The sequence below is a fragment of the Notolabrus celidotus genome, chromosome 22 (assembly GCF_009762535.1).
Source record: "Notolabrus celidotus isolate fNotCel1 chromosome 22, fNotCel1.pri, whole genome shotgun sequence".
Lineage (NCBI taxonomy): Eukaryota > Metazoa > Chordata > Actinopteri > Labriformes > Labridae > Notolabrus > Notolabrus celidotus.
Window position 1 is genome coordinate 13,703,639 of NC_048293.1, and position 15,842 is coordinate 13,719,480.

General features: G+C 43.3%; 1 protein-coding gene across 3 annotated transcripts in view; it reads left to right on the top strand.

Annotated features, from left to right (window-relative positions):
- The window catches only part of LOC117806180 (signal-induced proliferation-associated 1-like protein 1), a 48,213-nt gene that overhangs the window by 9,910 nt on the left and 22,461 nt on the right, over positions 1-15,842 (top strand). The window contains exon 2 of one of the 3 annotated variants that reach the window (XM_034674936.1): positions 5,075-5,142. The exons of the other annotated variants lie outside the window; for them this stretch is intronic. The gene's annotated coding sequence lies outside the window, so the exon portion shown is untranslated. The remainder of the gene's footprint in view (positions 1-5,074; positions 5,143-15,842) is intronic. 3 annotated transcript variants of the gene reach the window in all.

A 15,842-nucleotide genomic window follows, 5' to 3' on the forward strand; every position in this document is an offset into this window, starting at 1 on the left:
CCTGGGCTTCTGTTTCATATAAGATGTGTCTTCAATGCATCGGGCTCTGCAGCATGATAAACCACAGATGCAGAGCTGGCCTGAGTGTCCCAATCATTGCAGTGCAGCAGCAGCAGCAGCAGCACGGCATGCAGGTTTGCACTGTGAATTTCTGGCACAGGCTGTGATTTTGCAAGACACTCCTGTTATGCAACACTAGCTGGCTTATCACAGTCCAAATGACTCTGTATGAATTGATTAACTCTGCGGCCTGACTGTTTATAATTGGACTGGAAGTGCACTGGGCTGTGCATTGGACACGTGCCAAAATCAATGACAGAGAAACGGTTTGTGTGTATAACTTTGCCACACTGTTGTTGTGGATTTTGTGTTCTCCCATTAAACATCCCTGCATTCAGATTAAGCGGCAACCTCTGGTCTAAAATTATGAGTCCAATGTGGAAGTGCTAATAACTGCAGTTCGTTGAGGATCCGCTTGAGGCTGGCTCTGAAAGTACAGGAAACCACATACACACCAATTCAAAAAAGCCAATCTTTACAGCAGAAATTAACATGTTTACAGCCTGGTACAAAAGACGGGTGTAGTCTGGATAGCTAATTTGTCGATCGGCACACACTGTACGGGGGGTGAATTTTTTTCTAACGCGGCAATTTCAAAGATATTGAGATTATGATTCCTTCAATGAGAGGCACAGCTGACTGCGGGAACATTAGCTGTTGGCTAGGATGCTCAAAGCCCGCCTCTTTACATTACAATCGCTCGACAGCAGCAATATGGCTGCCGCGGACGATTGGCCTCAAAACAGCGCTTCAGAAACAGATGGGTGACGTCACGAATACATCCATTATTTATACAGTCTATGGTTCAGATCTTTAATTTTAGAATCTGCTTTGCATTCCTGACACATAACACCGATCACTGTGGCACACCTGAGCTCTCCTCTGAGTCCTCACTTAGAATTAGGCCGCCCTCTAAGCTGTGTGGGGACAGCACAGTCAGCCCGGCCTCTCCCGAGACATGGCAGAGAACTCCCCCAGAGGTTTTCAGCAAGGATAACAAGCCCTGCCTTTGTTGCCCCTCCTTATTCTCTGCACTGGTCCTTATATGTCAACTCACACTGAAGCTCTCCCTCCTTGTCCCTAACACTGCAGCACATGATGCTACCTTGTTAAAGTGCTTACCTGGCAAGAACATAGTCAGACTTTTCCTTACTTAAAAAGGGTTAATTGCAAAATTGTACAGAACGTCCTGTGCAGTCTGAAGACGATTAATGTGTGGTGGCAGCACAGCAGCTCTTTGGCGTACGTGAGGGGATATTAATCAAGCTTTCACCTTGACTTTAGCTTCCCAGGATGACTCGATGTGTTTTCCTCCGATTTCTGCTCTCTTAGCTGAGGATTTAATTGTTTGGAACAGCATAACTGTGCTCCTGTCTGTTATTAGTCTGTGGGGAATCCTTGTACAGCTGAAATGCATCCCATTATGGCCTCCCCTATTCATCTAAGCAATCAAATGATCGGTTTAGCTTCCCCCTGATTGCTGCAGAGGTGTATTTGTGGGCTAAGCGGCTGATCGATTGATACTTGACTGATGAAAATGAACTCCATAAGGATGTGTAGAGGATCTTATGATAGATCACTTTGCTATTCTCCAGGGGACTTTTAAAAAGCCTGTGGTCAATGCTGCTTCTGCTGCAGTGGAGCTCATGTTTCTCACGTTTGCTCCGCAGGGTCCTAACCTCTCACAAACAGCCTAATCAAACAGCTGCTCCTCCATAACATCACCTCCCCACAGCATGTCCAGACAAATGACAAACAAGCCTGCATGTCATTCCTAAAATACCTCATTCTTGAAATGCTATTTTAGCAAGGTTCTTTTTTGTGGGGTTTTTTTTTCTTCCCTGAGAGCTTTCCATTCCTCTGCGGCGGCCTGTGTTTCCATTTCTTTTTCCTGAAAGACTGTTATCTGATCTGAGCGCTCAGTATTGTGTCTGTGTTTTAGCAACAGATACTGTTGTTATTGTTTCATGGGCACATAAAGGCTCTGATTGTCTTCGGATACACCTGATTACTTCAATGTTTGCCATGAATTAAAATGTGCTCTACTTTTATTGCAGTAGGGGTGGTCTCATCAGGATTCTGTCTTTGTCGTCCTCTGTGATTCGGCTTGTTTGCTACCTGTGTAATCAGGCAGAGGATGTGAGGGGCCGGGGCGGTGGATGACTTCCAAACATTGCAGACATCTGTCACATCGACACCTCCGCTGTGAGAATCTGTCAGACGGCTGTCAGCTGACCTTACTGCTCACTCACAATTGTACACAAGGAGCTAACTGCTGTAACCTTGCCCTGTCTTACACCCTTAACCCACTCCACCATGCATAATCAGGCCCTTAAACACAATCTCATCCACAGTTTGCAGTTCAATTTAAAAAAAGGAACTTGAAGGATGCAATATGATGCAATATGGAGTGAGAGGCAATTAGGAAGGAAAGAGGAAGGCACACCTCTGCCAAGGCCAACAGTCCAGTCTTGTGTGATGTGTAAATCTGCCAGGAGACCCACTATATCTGTCTGCTGAAATTAGCTGAATGTGTTATTATTGCTTGTCACGGAGTCAGGTCTGGATTCAGACCAAGTTTTAAAAGGTCCTTTCTCCGCCCTTACTGCAAGATTCATTTAAAGTGATTAGCAGATGTGACAGCACCGAATGTAGAGCCGCTTAAGACATCTTAGTATATCTTTAGTGTAGAATTATCATTCAGAATGCAGTTTGATGAAGATTTAGCTCAGATTATTATGTGAAATTTGGTGGTAGAGTAAGGAAGCAACTGGTGAAGACAAGAATACAGCGGCTTATATTATGACCTATTGTATTCAGGAATGACAACATGTTAGAAATACAGGAACTGTGTTAATTAAGGTGAAGGAACAAACATTGATAGGGCAATACATCGCCATCTTGACCAGTGTGATACAGTTATCGTATAGGGATGGGCATTTCAAGCCAAAATACTATTCAATAATCATTGCCATCTATTCAACGTTTATTCAAATAATCAGCCTCCACTCCCCCCGCCCTCCCTCACACACACTCACACACCTGTCCCATTAACGGCATGATTGTGTGGCATTCTCGTTAACCAGCAGCAGGACTGGTGCTGCTAGTAGCGGGCACTGTCGGCGTCTGTCTCAATCTTTACGTCAGTGTTTCTGTGATGCAGCGTGGCGTGTGTGTGTACATCTTACAGCCATGCTCAGTCTCTGGAAATATGTGTGTAGTGGTGTGAAATTCAGAAACGGAGGAACTCGCCACGACTGGCGCCAATGTTTTCTTCTGTTGCTATTTATTGCCGTTAGCATTCTTCTTCTGTTACTTAACACGGTTAGCAAACAGCTCTAAGATGCTCTATAACCACCGTCTGGCGGGAATACCGTATAGCAAACAGGCATGGGTAAAAACGGTGAATGTTCGAAAGTCCTTGCCCATCCCTATTATCATAACTCTTCCACCAAATCTTAAATAAACATCACTTTCAATTGGAGTCAACACATCACTACTTTCATGACTCCTAGTGGTGGGGCTAAAGACACTGATCCTTCCGCACCTTTTTGGAGCCTTTTATATTCTTCTGTTATTGTGATGTATCATCATGTGATGTCTCACAAGGTATCCATTAATGCAGAACCGCTGTGTTATTATTTCAGGAAATGTATTGGGTATAGTATTGGGTCATGAGTTACTATCGATTTCCACTAGTATTAAACATCTGAAGCAGCAGAAAAGCACACTCTAACATAATATCTGATATTACCACAAATAATCTCACACAATGTAATGTAATGTAAGACCACCCTGGATAGTTTGCAATGGAGATGCCTGGACAACTTTAGCTCTCTGCATCAGCTGTGGGCTTTGCTTCATGTGGTTTTTGGGACTCAACATACTCCAGTTGCAACTCATTAAACATCTCCAGTCAATGCAAATAACTTTGGTCTTGTTGTGAGAACATTCAAATAGACACATTTCTTAGTCTATTCCTGCTCATGGAGGGTTGTTTCTGCCCCAATTTATCAGCTGGACATCTGTACTGGCCCTTTTGACAGACATCAGCAAGAAGCAGTAGATGATGTTTATCTGTATCTTGTTGTATCTTATCTTTATTTAATCAATTTGCTGCTGGCAAGCTAGCTAACATGACTGCTGATACAGAGTTGAGGGTTTTAGTGGGCAGAGGAAGTTCCCCGTTGGTGACAAACTCTGATTTGTTGCTGTGGTCAAACACGTTTGCAGTTTGTAAGACATTTCAGATTTAAGAGGAGGGACTACTGGCAACAATTTAAATACATCCTCTCAGATCTCATACCCTACCTAGGCATCAGAAACAGCTATTGGATAAATTGTTTTTTTTGTCTGTATCAGTATCTGCCCTGATTTTTACATTTGGTGCATCCCTTGTCACTTCACATTTCAAATTGTACTCCCATCGTGCACCCCAGTCAAAAACAATATGTCTTGGTTGAGATAAATTCCTATTGGCTGCCCCTTGAGGCCATGCTGCCCTTTACCCTGACATTACCAAAGTAGCTTTATCTGATTGAGTGACCAACATTATCATCAGCTGACTCTTAGCTCTCAGTTACAGGGCTAACATTTTAGAATCGATTGGTTTGTTCCAAGCTGGAACAATGCGTCCATGTACCAGTAAGGATTTGTGTCATGTGTACTTGTCGACTCGTAGCATGAGGATTTTCAGGAATATTATTGACTCGGTTTATTTCCACTGTTGCTAGCCATGGGCCACACAAGCAAAGGGCTGTATTGGCCCGTGCCCAGCTAGGACTTGAACCGGGCAAGTGACCAATCCTCAGTGATGGGCGCACTCGTGCACACAGCATGTCTGTCTGCCATGCAGAGTGTGTGACCACTGGATGCCCCCGGCCTGGAGCAACCAGCAGTGCACGCAACACTATAAAGCACCAGCCTTCCCTACGATCAAATACAGTGATCTGATTGACATTTTGATTGATGTCGGATGACCCACTCTGTTTTTTCATCCAAAACTTTCCTGCAGCTTCACCACTCTGCTGCTACAGGGATGTGACATTGATCCAGTGGAGCAGTCAGAGTGAATCTCAACATGTAAGTGTGAGCAGTGCTGCCGGCCTATCCTGATTTGTTTTGCTTGTGAGTGCCTATGATCCCAGAATGAAGTAATAGCAGGTTTGGAAGTATTTGGCGGCCCCCCCCTTGGCTGAGCCCCATCCTCCGACTTCTGGCACGTGGAGAGGCTGAATTATAGACGGCAAACACAAACTATTCACTCAGCCCTCCTCCTTGCATCAACACTGTTAATTATGCTGCTGCTACTCTTGCATCTCTTCTATTTTAATCCTCAACTGATGGAAAGTACCCCATCCAAAAACACACACACACACACACACGCACACGCACACGCACACACACACACACACACACACACACACACACACACACACACACACACACACACACGTAGGCATGTGCCAGCCTCATGCTGAGCTGGGAGTATTTGTGCTGTAACACATCTGCTTCTCCGATACTAAGAGGGTCATATTTACCTTCAGTTAGATGAATAAAGGAAACTTTCCTGCTATAAACACCTCCCTGCCCTGCCCCACACGTCCCTGTTTAACAAGGCACACTGCTGGGAAATGCTCCCGTTGCAGTGGGGTTAATCTGGAGGGCTTGCTTGCTGGGCACAGCAAGGCGAAACTGTGTCAAACACGAGTAATGCCTGCATTTTGACTCCACTGTAAAAACGTGAAAGTACTCTAACATAATTAACCTTCAGTTTTTCAGACTCAGATGCATAACTGCCAAGGTGAGACACCTTACAGCCTCTTATAGGAGTCATCCGCTGTAACAGGGGGAGAGACTTCCTGAGAGCGAGGGCTTAGTGTTTTAAATCTAAAGCGGTCTCCCACAGAGGTCACAGAGAAACACTCCCATATAAATCACAAAAGTTTTTTATCTGGAGGAAACCGTGCAGCAGCGTGTGTTTTGGCACTGTGCCCGTGTGAAAATGGAAATGCTGGTGCGTTTGCAAAAAGGATTGAGGTAGAATCATCCCTTCTTTAACCCTCCTGTTACTCTCAATTTGACTAACATCTTTTATCCTTGGGGCAATTTTGACCCCAGCAATTTATACCTCCGGAAACTGATTATGTTTCTGTGTCAGGTACTTCATGTTTCTTTGTTGACTGCCTAAATAGCCCTTTTAAATAAAATATATTTCAAGCATAAACATAATTTAAAGCATTTCAGAAGGACTTTATTTGTAAAACAGAACATCTCATCGGCCCTGCCTTGTTTCTATGTTATCAAAACGTATGACACAGGACACATCACTCAATGTCTTTAGAGACATGATGGCAGGAAATGTTATATCTCGATCTGAAGGTTGGCGGTTCGATCCCAGCTCCTGCAGTCACATGTGGAAGTGTCCTTGGTTACAATGACCTCAATATCATCCAAAACAACCAAAACAAATGTGTGTAAAATGTTGATATTTCTTATCTTTTATACAGGTAAAACAGCCTGGGGTCAAATTGACCCCAAGGAACACAGATGCATTTTTTTTTACATAAAATTGGAACATATCAACATTTTAATTTTACGTTCTCCCAGTTGTCCTCATTCACTTAAGAAAATTCATGAAATATGAAACCAAAAAAAATGATGTTGGTCATTAATTTAGAGACATTAAAAATTGAATGGGGTCCAATTTGACCCCAAGGATAATAGGAGGGTTGAGGATATCATAGTGTTTTTGCCTTTTCAGACATGCAGATTTGTCTGATGTGTTTGGCAGTGAAGGACACTGATTACACTACACTAACAATGTAGCAAGTGAAGGTCAGATTAATATGTTACAGGAGATAGGTAATAAAAAGTTGCCTTGTAAGAAGTTTAGTTGTGTCACTTGAAAGTGGCGAGTCAGAATTTTGAACTTTGGCCTGCATCATTCCTTTGTGGCAAAGTTGACTTCTCTTACCTTTATGGTGCTCCATCACTTTAGATGCCACCTGTAAGCATTAATGTAAGACTGCATTGACAGGCAAAACTTTATTATCCTCCAACAACCACACAATACCTTTCTGTTAATACATTTGTCTACACACAAACCTTATAGTGAGGCTACTGCATTCCACCTGTTCCAACAATTTAAAAGTGTAGTTTCTGGAAACAGCAAAGTTCACAATAGAGATTAGATATGACAGAGTATGCAGTTTCATCTCCTCTTTCAAATATGTTTTTGTCTTCATCATCCTTGTAAGGGATTGATTAAAACAAAGTAATTGGTTCAGAGGGTTACAAATCACAGCCAGCTCTGACTTTGAGGCCTAAAGACTGTAATCTCTTTAGCAGTTTGGCAAACAACCAAGCAGGATCACTGCTGCAGAGCCTCTGACGGGGCTGTGAATGAAAGTTAGTCGCTGAATATTCTGCTTAAGCACGATTACAACTTATATTTGAACGTGCTGTACATCCTAGATATTTAATTAATATTGGAAGAGAAACAATGGAGACAAGTTATACAGGTTCTTTTGTACTGGGCAGCCTGATGTGATTCTCAGCAACCATAGCCTGAAGTCATTTGATTTCCAAGACACAGTGACTTCATTTTAAGGCAGGAATTGTTGAAAGTATCTCTAAGGGCTGATGAGGAAAAGAGAAATGCTGTGGTTGATGTTTAGAAACAAAAGTAGTTTAGTTGTGCTTTCAGAAATAGATTTTGTCCCATGAGTTCCCAGCGCTGATTCCTAAATGAGCTAGTTTGTGTTCTTCTTCTAGTTGCTGTTTGCTTCGTCATGCATGTGTGTGTTTGAGAGCTTTTGTCTTTGCGTGTACCTGTCCATGTGCATCAGGAGCTCACTGCCTCTCTAATGGAGTCCTCGGGTTGGAGACTGCGAGCGGAGAGGGGAGCAGGGAGAGGGAAAGTGCAGCCCGAAGCAGACATCAACTTTTAAGCCTCAGATCCCGACTGCTGCAGTTCAGGAGCCAGGCAGCCGCCTCATTATAATTTTTTACATTCCTCTTCAGGCAGAAGCACACTCTTCCTCCCCATTGCTCTTTATAAGGCACCACTTTTAAAAGCTGACAAGCTTAAATCTCAGCTTTCTCAATAAAGACAAGTCATCTATAGCCTCCTGTCAAATATCAGACACTAAACCAACTCTTGCTCGGCCTCTGTAGATTTAATGTATTTATGGAGCATGAAGCCGTAAAACTTCTGTGCAGACTTCTGCTGATGGAGCCACATACTCTAAAACGACTGAATACAAGCCTGTTTAAGACTGAGGACTTTCTCCATCTTTTATTTTGACGGGTCAGCTAATAGATTAGAGTCTAAGTAGTCACTCTTCTCTACTCCAGACAGAGCGGACCACCTAAGCAGTAAGCAGGGCAATTAGTTTTTTCTCCTAAAGGTAAATGGCTCTCTAAGAGTCAGACAAAGGCCTTCAGTGTGAAACCCCCCCTCACCCACCCAGATAATGACATTGAGAACAGGACCAGGTTTGCCATTGCTAACTTTAAACTATGTCAAGTGCTTCAAGTGTCTATTTATCTCACTGCCTCTCCCACGTAAACTGTGAAACCCTGCTGGAGCACTCAGTGGATAAGAAAGGAGGAAGAATCGAGGACACCCTGCTGGAGATAATGGAAAAGAATATATCCTGGCGCTCCTCCAGAACTGTCTTCTTTGAGGGAAATTCACTCTGCCAGTAGTTAGCTCTGCCCATTTACTTAGTGAACTGTGCTGCAGTGATAACGTGGGGCCCGGCATTACTGCAGAGCAGCACAGAACAATGGTGATGATGATGATGAATGTCGATTCACTGCCACTGGTTTTTGAAGTGCTCTAACTACAAGAGGTGTGTGCGTTGCATGTGTGCACAGTTGAAGCGTTAGTCGGTTCAGTTCTCACTTTGTGATTGCATTCATCTTTTTATGGTGCTTTTATTTTATAGATCAGATCTCAATGTAACACAGGCTTGTTGTTTTAAAGTCATGGCAGGCTCTAAAGTGTTTTGTAACAGACTATCACTTGGACAGTCGGTGTTGCTCTACCCTCTCAGAGTTTGCCTGAACATGCCCTTCTTCTCTCCCCCCTCCTCACTCAACGTTCACCACTTCCTCTGCTTAAAATTGGTGGAATTCCAGGCTCTTGCCTCGCGGTTGGGTGACGCGAGTATCGTTTGTCTGCCAGCAGGGCCTGCCTGTTTTCCTCTCAAGGTGTCAGCTTCTCAGGTTTGCTCAATCAGACAGGCAGGTTTGTGCCTGGTTCTCAGCCAGATGCACACGCAGGAGCAGACAGGAAAAGAGTGAAATAAAAAAATAGCAACACAGAACAGATGGAGACAGGGGAGTGGAGGAGATGCTCTCTTACTTCCTGTGCGTGTGTTGTGCCGCTGGTTGAGCTGCACCTCTGAGGATGTGATGAGACCCCAGTTGACCCCACACTCCTCAGGATGATGTTGTGTGGGAGGCAGTGGAAATATTGTAACTGCTGATGTTTTTCATTCACCGGGCTGGTTCATAAATTTGTGGGAGAGCTTGCTCACTGTGGAAGAGTTTGAGGTTTTCCAGTCTGGCTCCAGTCTTCTGTTGTTCTCTCTCTCTCGGCATATGCATTGAACTCGATATTACATGCACTTCATCTTACTCCCTTTATCTTTTCTCTTATTTTTAAAGTCATGTTTTTAGGGGTTTTTAACAGGACAGCTTAGGACAGACAGAAAATGTGGGAAGCATAGATTGGGGGAAGACGTTCAGCAAAGGGTTGTGGCTTGAAGACAAACCACTGAGACGAGGAGTGTAGCCTCTGTACATGGGGCGCACTCCCAAACCACCAAGCCAACCGATGCCCTTACACTCCTTAAATCTTCATCATTCATCTGTTAATTATTATTCCACCAGTTAGTCAATAAATCATAGATAGAGGTTTTCCAATACCAGAGCCAGTATAAGAAATGAACCAGCCGTAAATGATAGATTTTTATTCCCCAGAATGCAAATCTAATCAGTGTGCATTTGTTCAGGAGAAAACCACAGACTGCCCTCTCAAAGACACAATTAAATCAAGAAAACACCAATATCTGAACTTTATATTCTTAGAGCCAACATTACACCTGAGTACTGTTAGAGCTTCTTTTAAGAAATGGAGCCTCAGAATGTTAAAGTTGCCAAATAGTGTTTTAGATAGAGATAAACTATCAGCTGAGGTTTCCTCCTCTCCCAAGCAAACAGACTCAGTGATTTAAAAAAAAAAGGTTAATTGATGGAATTTAGCGATTTCATGTTAATGCTCAGTGTTTCTCTGGCCACAGGGCGTAAAGATTGGTTGTGAGATAAACTGCAGCTATCTTGGTCTTTGAGTATTCTCGGAGTGTTTTACAGGGAGCCAACATATCTGCAACGCCTCAGCCTCTGCAAAACAAATAAATCAGAGAGTTTTAACGACTAAAAAGCAGTGTCATGTTCAAAACAGTTGCCTCCTTTTTTATGTGTGGAAACGATGCACCTTGGAGTAAAGCGTGTGAGTTCTGTTGGCTGATCATGGTGTTTGATTTGGCTTTGAGCTCAAATTGAAATAAGAAGTGATCAAAGTTGATATCAAGAAGCCAAATTGGATTGATTGATTGATTGATTGATTGATTGATTGACAATCATTTAGCGTTAATTGCCATTGTTTACAGCCAGACTAGGAGCAGTAACTCATTATTGGCTAACTTGCATGCAGATGTCGGTCCATGGTGATCAATCAAAGTGAAAATGTTGACTCTAGACAGCTGATTGGCTCCCATGTTGCACCATGATCTGAGCTTCCTTCCTCTGGTCCTTTTAAAACTTTGACCACAAATAAAAATATGTCTGCCATCAACACCAACACTAGTGTGATCTGCTTATATACAGATTAGATACTAGATATGCACCAATTTGCAAAATCTGTTGATGGTATTGGAAAGAAAAAACAATGGTAATCAAAGATCTCCTGAACCGAATGATCCTGGTGTAATTATTCTGCAGATAACTTTCTTGTTCTTGTTATACAACATTTTGTTCTTCAACGTCTTGCTTTCTTCCAGTCCGTTCTCCCGCAGCCCTGTCCTCATCACAAATCCTCCTCGTTCTTTGATGCTTCTGTTCCACTTGTTTCCAAATTCTGGTTCTGTGTTTATCTCATCTCTAACTCTTCAGTTCCCCTTGCATCTCATTTATTTTGTTTTCCTGGCAGGCTTCGCACACACACAGCCGTAGTGAGGCCCCCGTGCCAGGCAGTTTTTCAAAGACTTCACTATGTTGGAATGAGGCCCCGGTGTTGCCCAAGCCAGGACAGAGGGACCTTTGTGCCTGCTGCCCAACAGCTCAGGCAGCCCTTGGAGCGGGGAGAGATTAGGAGACAGGGAGAGCCAGTGGCCTAAATGGTAGGGTGCCTGTTTGAAAGCCAATGGTGTCGGCCAAACAGCTCCTTAGCCCCATTGAAGCACGCAGTAATTACAACCTTGTAGGGCAATCCTCGGGCTCTTTTGTCTCGGCTTTGGAGACACTCGCCCAGTTCACTGAGAAACTTCATTACTTCTCTGTTTGGAGTCCCAAGACGAAGAGTCTTTTAAGCTCCAGCATGTCGTCTTTTATGTCTCAGACGTCAGCAAAACCAAGCCAGCTCAGACACAGCGAGTCGCCTCCAGGAGACCCCAACTTTAAGAATGTCTAGCACCCAACACTGTGAGCTCAATGATGATGATTCAGGCCTTGTTCTTTTGCTTACTCTGATATTTGTGAGTCAGGTTTTAAAACCTCAGACCATAAGTTTATGTTTCTGATTCATCACACAAATGTAACATTGTCATCTACTGACTGACTGACTGCTGTCTGACTCCCAACTTATATTCCATGTAGAGTGTTTGTGTGTGTTTTATCACAAGTTCCTGAGAAGTCTGCAGTCTGAGTCAACACATGCAGGCTGAGTCGTTATACGGGCATGTTACTTCATCAGCGCGCAGTCCTCAGTGTCTAGACTCGTTCTTACAACCAGAACAACAAATTGAAGCAGCTCATAGGTGTGCCGTGATATCACCCACTCTTTGTTACATAAGTACCTTTGCTTTGTTTAACTCTCAGTGGGGCTGATGGAGCATCTGCGGGGTCAGAGCCTCAATTACAAGAAGTTAACCTAATTTAGAAAACAGGCAGGGGCTGTCAGGACTTGACCTACAGACTTGTGAAGAATTTCTCCGTTTAGTTCTGCGGGCAGTGGAAAGAGAACAACAGTGAGGGCTGGAATCAATTTAAAATGAGGTCTTGGGATGTTTTGATTTTGCCTTATTTCCTCCTCAATTCACTTACGGAAGTAACACAAGACTAGTTCTCTCTGCTTTAACGTTTTAATTTGAACGGGGGGCGAAGCAGAGATCACAGTAACAGATTATGTTACGTATTGGGCGTCGTTTTTTTGTCCAGTGATGGAACAATCTGAAGGCTGTCCATCATTTCACAAATTAGAAATGATGCTTAAATTTACAATAGATGACACACCAGCTCTCTGTCCCCCCCTTCCAAGCTCACTGGTACTTGAGTCAGTGTGCTGGGAATGGAGGAAGTGACTGTCTGACAACAGACCACTGTACACAACACACCCATGTAATGCACATTAAACCTGTATGACCACAATAAGCTATGTTTAACATTAGTTGCAATGAGTCAACATAACAATGAAGCAACGTATGATGTCTTACCATAGACTGTATAAAATGTGGATGTAGTATCCGTGACGTCACCGATCTGTTTCTGAAGCGCTGTTTTGAGGCCAATCGGCAGCAGCAGCCATATTGCTGCTGTCGAGCGATTATGATGTAAAGAGGCGGGCTTTGAGCCTCCTAGCCAACAGCTACAGTGTTCCCGCCTGTCAATCAAGGCAGCTGTGCCTCTCATTGGAAGACTCGTAATCTCAATATCTTCGAAATTGCTGCGTTATGAAAAAAAATTCACCCCCCTACAGTGTGAGCCGATCGAGAAATGAGCTATCCAGACTACACTCGTCTTTTGTTCCAGGCTGTAAACATGTTTATTTCTGCTGTAAAGATCGGCTTTTTTGAATTGGTGTGTATGTGGTTTCTGGTTCTTCCGGAGCCAGCCTCAAGCGGATCCTTGATGAACTGCAGTTTTTAGCACTTCCGCATTGGACTCATATTTTTAGACCGGAGGTTGCCGCTTGTGTGATACTCAGGGTTTTGGCGTATTCATGCCCAACACAGATGTGTTGATTTATGAGTAGAGAGTGGGGGAAGACATGCAGCAAATGGTCGAGGCAGGGAGTTGAACCAGGGACCTCTGCGACAAGGACTATAGCCTCTGTATATGCTTAGGGTTTTTTTGCTCATATACTATATTGAGTAAACGCCGCGCAAGCTGAATACGATAAACCCATTTAATGTTTGTGCTAACGCTAGCATATTTGCGCTAGCATAGGTACAACACAGCAGCAGATTAGTTTGATTAGAATTAGCAGGTGAATGCTTGAGTTTACTTAGTTCAACTTCATTTTTCTAAGATGTATTTTGGGGCTTTTAAACCTTTATTTAAAGAGGAGAGGACATTGGACAGGGTGGGAAACCGGGAGAGAGTGGGGAAATGACACACGGGAAAGAGGCTGCAGGCTGGAATTGAACCCGAGCCGCCCACTATGTCAGCACGTACCTTAAACTATAGACTAAATCAGCAAAGTTCCACTTCTACTGTAGCTCCACGATGTTGAGTGTTGTTGGTTTTAATCAGGCGGGCGTATCATGAAAGGAGTTCAACCCTGGCCATCAAAATGACAGACAGTAAGAATGTCTAACTCTACCTCTGTCATGAAGTCTGCCCTCCTTCTGTGTGTCCACCAGCGGGGAGATTAAAGGCCCTGCTTTCTGGGACATGTATGCGTGTTTTGTGCGTTAGTTCTGTTCTCTCATGTGTCCCTGTGGACACTCAGCAGCGCAGGAGAATGAGGCCCGACCCTCTGAGACTGGACCTGCAGTTTAACTCATTCCCTGATTATTTCCCCTTGTATTCTTGTCAGAGAAATAAGGGTGTTAGTAGGACATGAATTAGTTTTTTAATTACTTAAAAGAGTTTCATTAATCTGCTCTAGACACATACTCTTTGTCTATGCCCTGAAGAAAAGATGCCCATTCATGAGGAAAGTGTGTGGTTTGAACCCTTTCTTATGAGACAGATTAGAGATAGTGGGAATATTATCTTTCATCCTATTTGAATGTCTTTGGAGATTCTGTATCATGTAACCATGTCGCTTTTGTGTCCTGGATCTGAATCTAGACTGCTCCTGTCCTTTTCTTTTGATGGTCTCTTTTGCTCATTTTCAGACTTCTGTTCAGAGACTAGCCTCCTTAGAAAACTTCTATTATGAATGCCTTGTGTAAGCACCCTAGCTAACTTTCTAACTCTCTGTTTGTGGTGAAAAAAATAAAAAAGTAGGAGCATAATGTTAATTCAAAAGAGAAGACAGCTCGTTCAGCGCTCCACTGGGACACACATTATGCCTGTTAGTCTTACCTTAAAAGCTCATGCTGCATTGTTTTGCTAGATATTGGTCTAGCAGATGCTGCATAATAAGCAGAGCTTTAGAGGTTTGCTGTGAGAAAACATTAAATCTTCTATGTTTTGAAGAAAAGCTAACAGTGGATCCTTTGCCTCGGGCCGTCTGAGAACTGAACCACCTCCAGAGCCTTGAGACTCTTACACTCTCTTCCTTTCAATAAAGCATTATTTCCTAAGAACATCTGACCCATCTCTCAGTCTAATGTACCTCCTTAGTAATAGTTTTGGTCACAAGGGATTATGCACTAATTTCCTTTCTTAGACTCAAAAGCCTCCATGCATCAGATTAGTTTTTACTATTCAAACCAAAGGTGAATGTCTGCCTTTCAATAAGTAAATGCATGTGTCATTGTTAGCTTAGACTTTGCCCTGAAGCCGGGATAAAGTGTGAAGGTGGTTCTGCTGTAGGCCCGTCACAGTGCTGTGATTGCTAGTGGCTAATGTGATCACAGCCACAGCCAGGCAGAGCTGACGGAGAGCCGAGCCTTAATCTCCCCCAGTGTCTTCGCTGCCAAATTGGCTCGATTTGTCAGGCAGAGGATCATCACTCACTTCTCAGATGACTTTCAAAGGGCCTCTTTGCTTTTTGATGTGCAGCTTGGGATATTGTTTGGAGAAAACTGCAACTCCGCATAACAATTCACGAATGTAGGCTGCCACACCGAGAAGACGACAGACAAGTCACGCGCTAAGAGTCGGTGACAGAGGGAGGTGCAGAGGTTTGCCAACTGAAGAGGGTTTATTTATAGATCCAGATGATTTTACTTTCACTTTGGTTATGACATCAGTCCTGAATAGGCTGGTTAAAATGCCAACTAAGTCATCTGTACTGTTCTCTCTGCATAAATAAACTGATGAAAGCAAAGGCATCATTTTGCTTGGGCTTTATAGAATTTAAATGACACTCATTCATTTTGAATTTGGCTGAGCTTTCATGTTTCCTCCTCAATGCATACTCTGGAATTGGTTCAAAAAGTAGGCCCTCTTATCTGAAATTGAAGATGTCAGTGACTTTTCACTTACTCGTAAGAATCCATCAGTGTTGGAGAAGAAAAAACATCTACGTTCTTTTTTCCGCGGGCAGGTTTGTTGGATTTGAAGTCCTGAACTCTTTTCTTAGCATGCATAAAAAGATGCCCTGTTGTATGAAATGTTAATGAACGCTCAATGTGAATAATTTTAAGAACGGGAGAAAA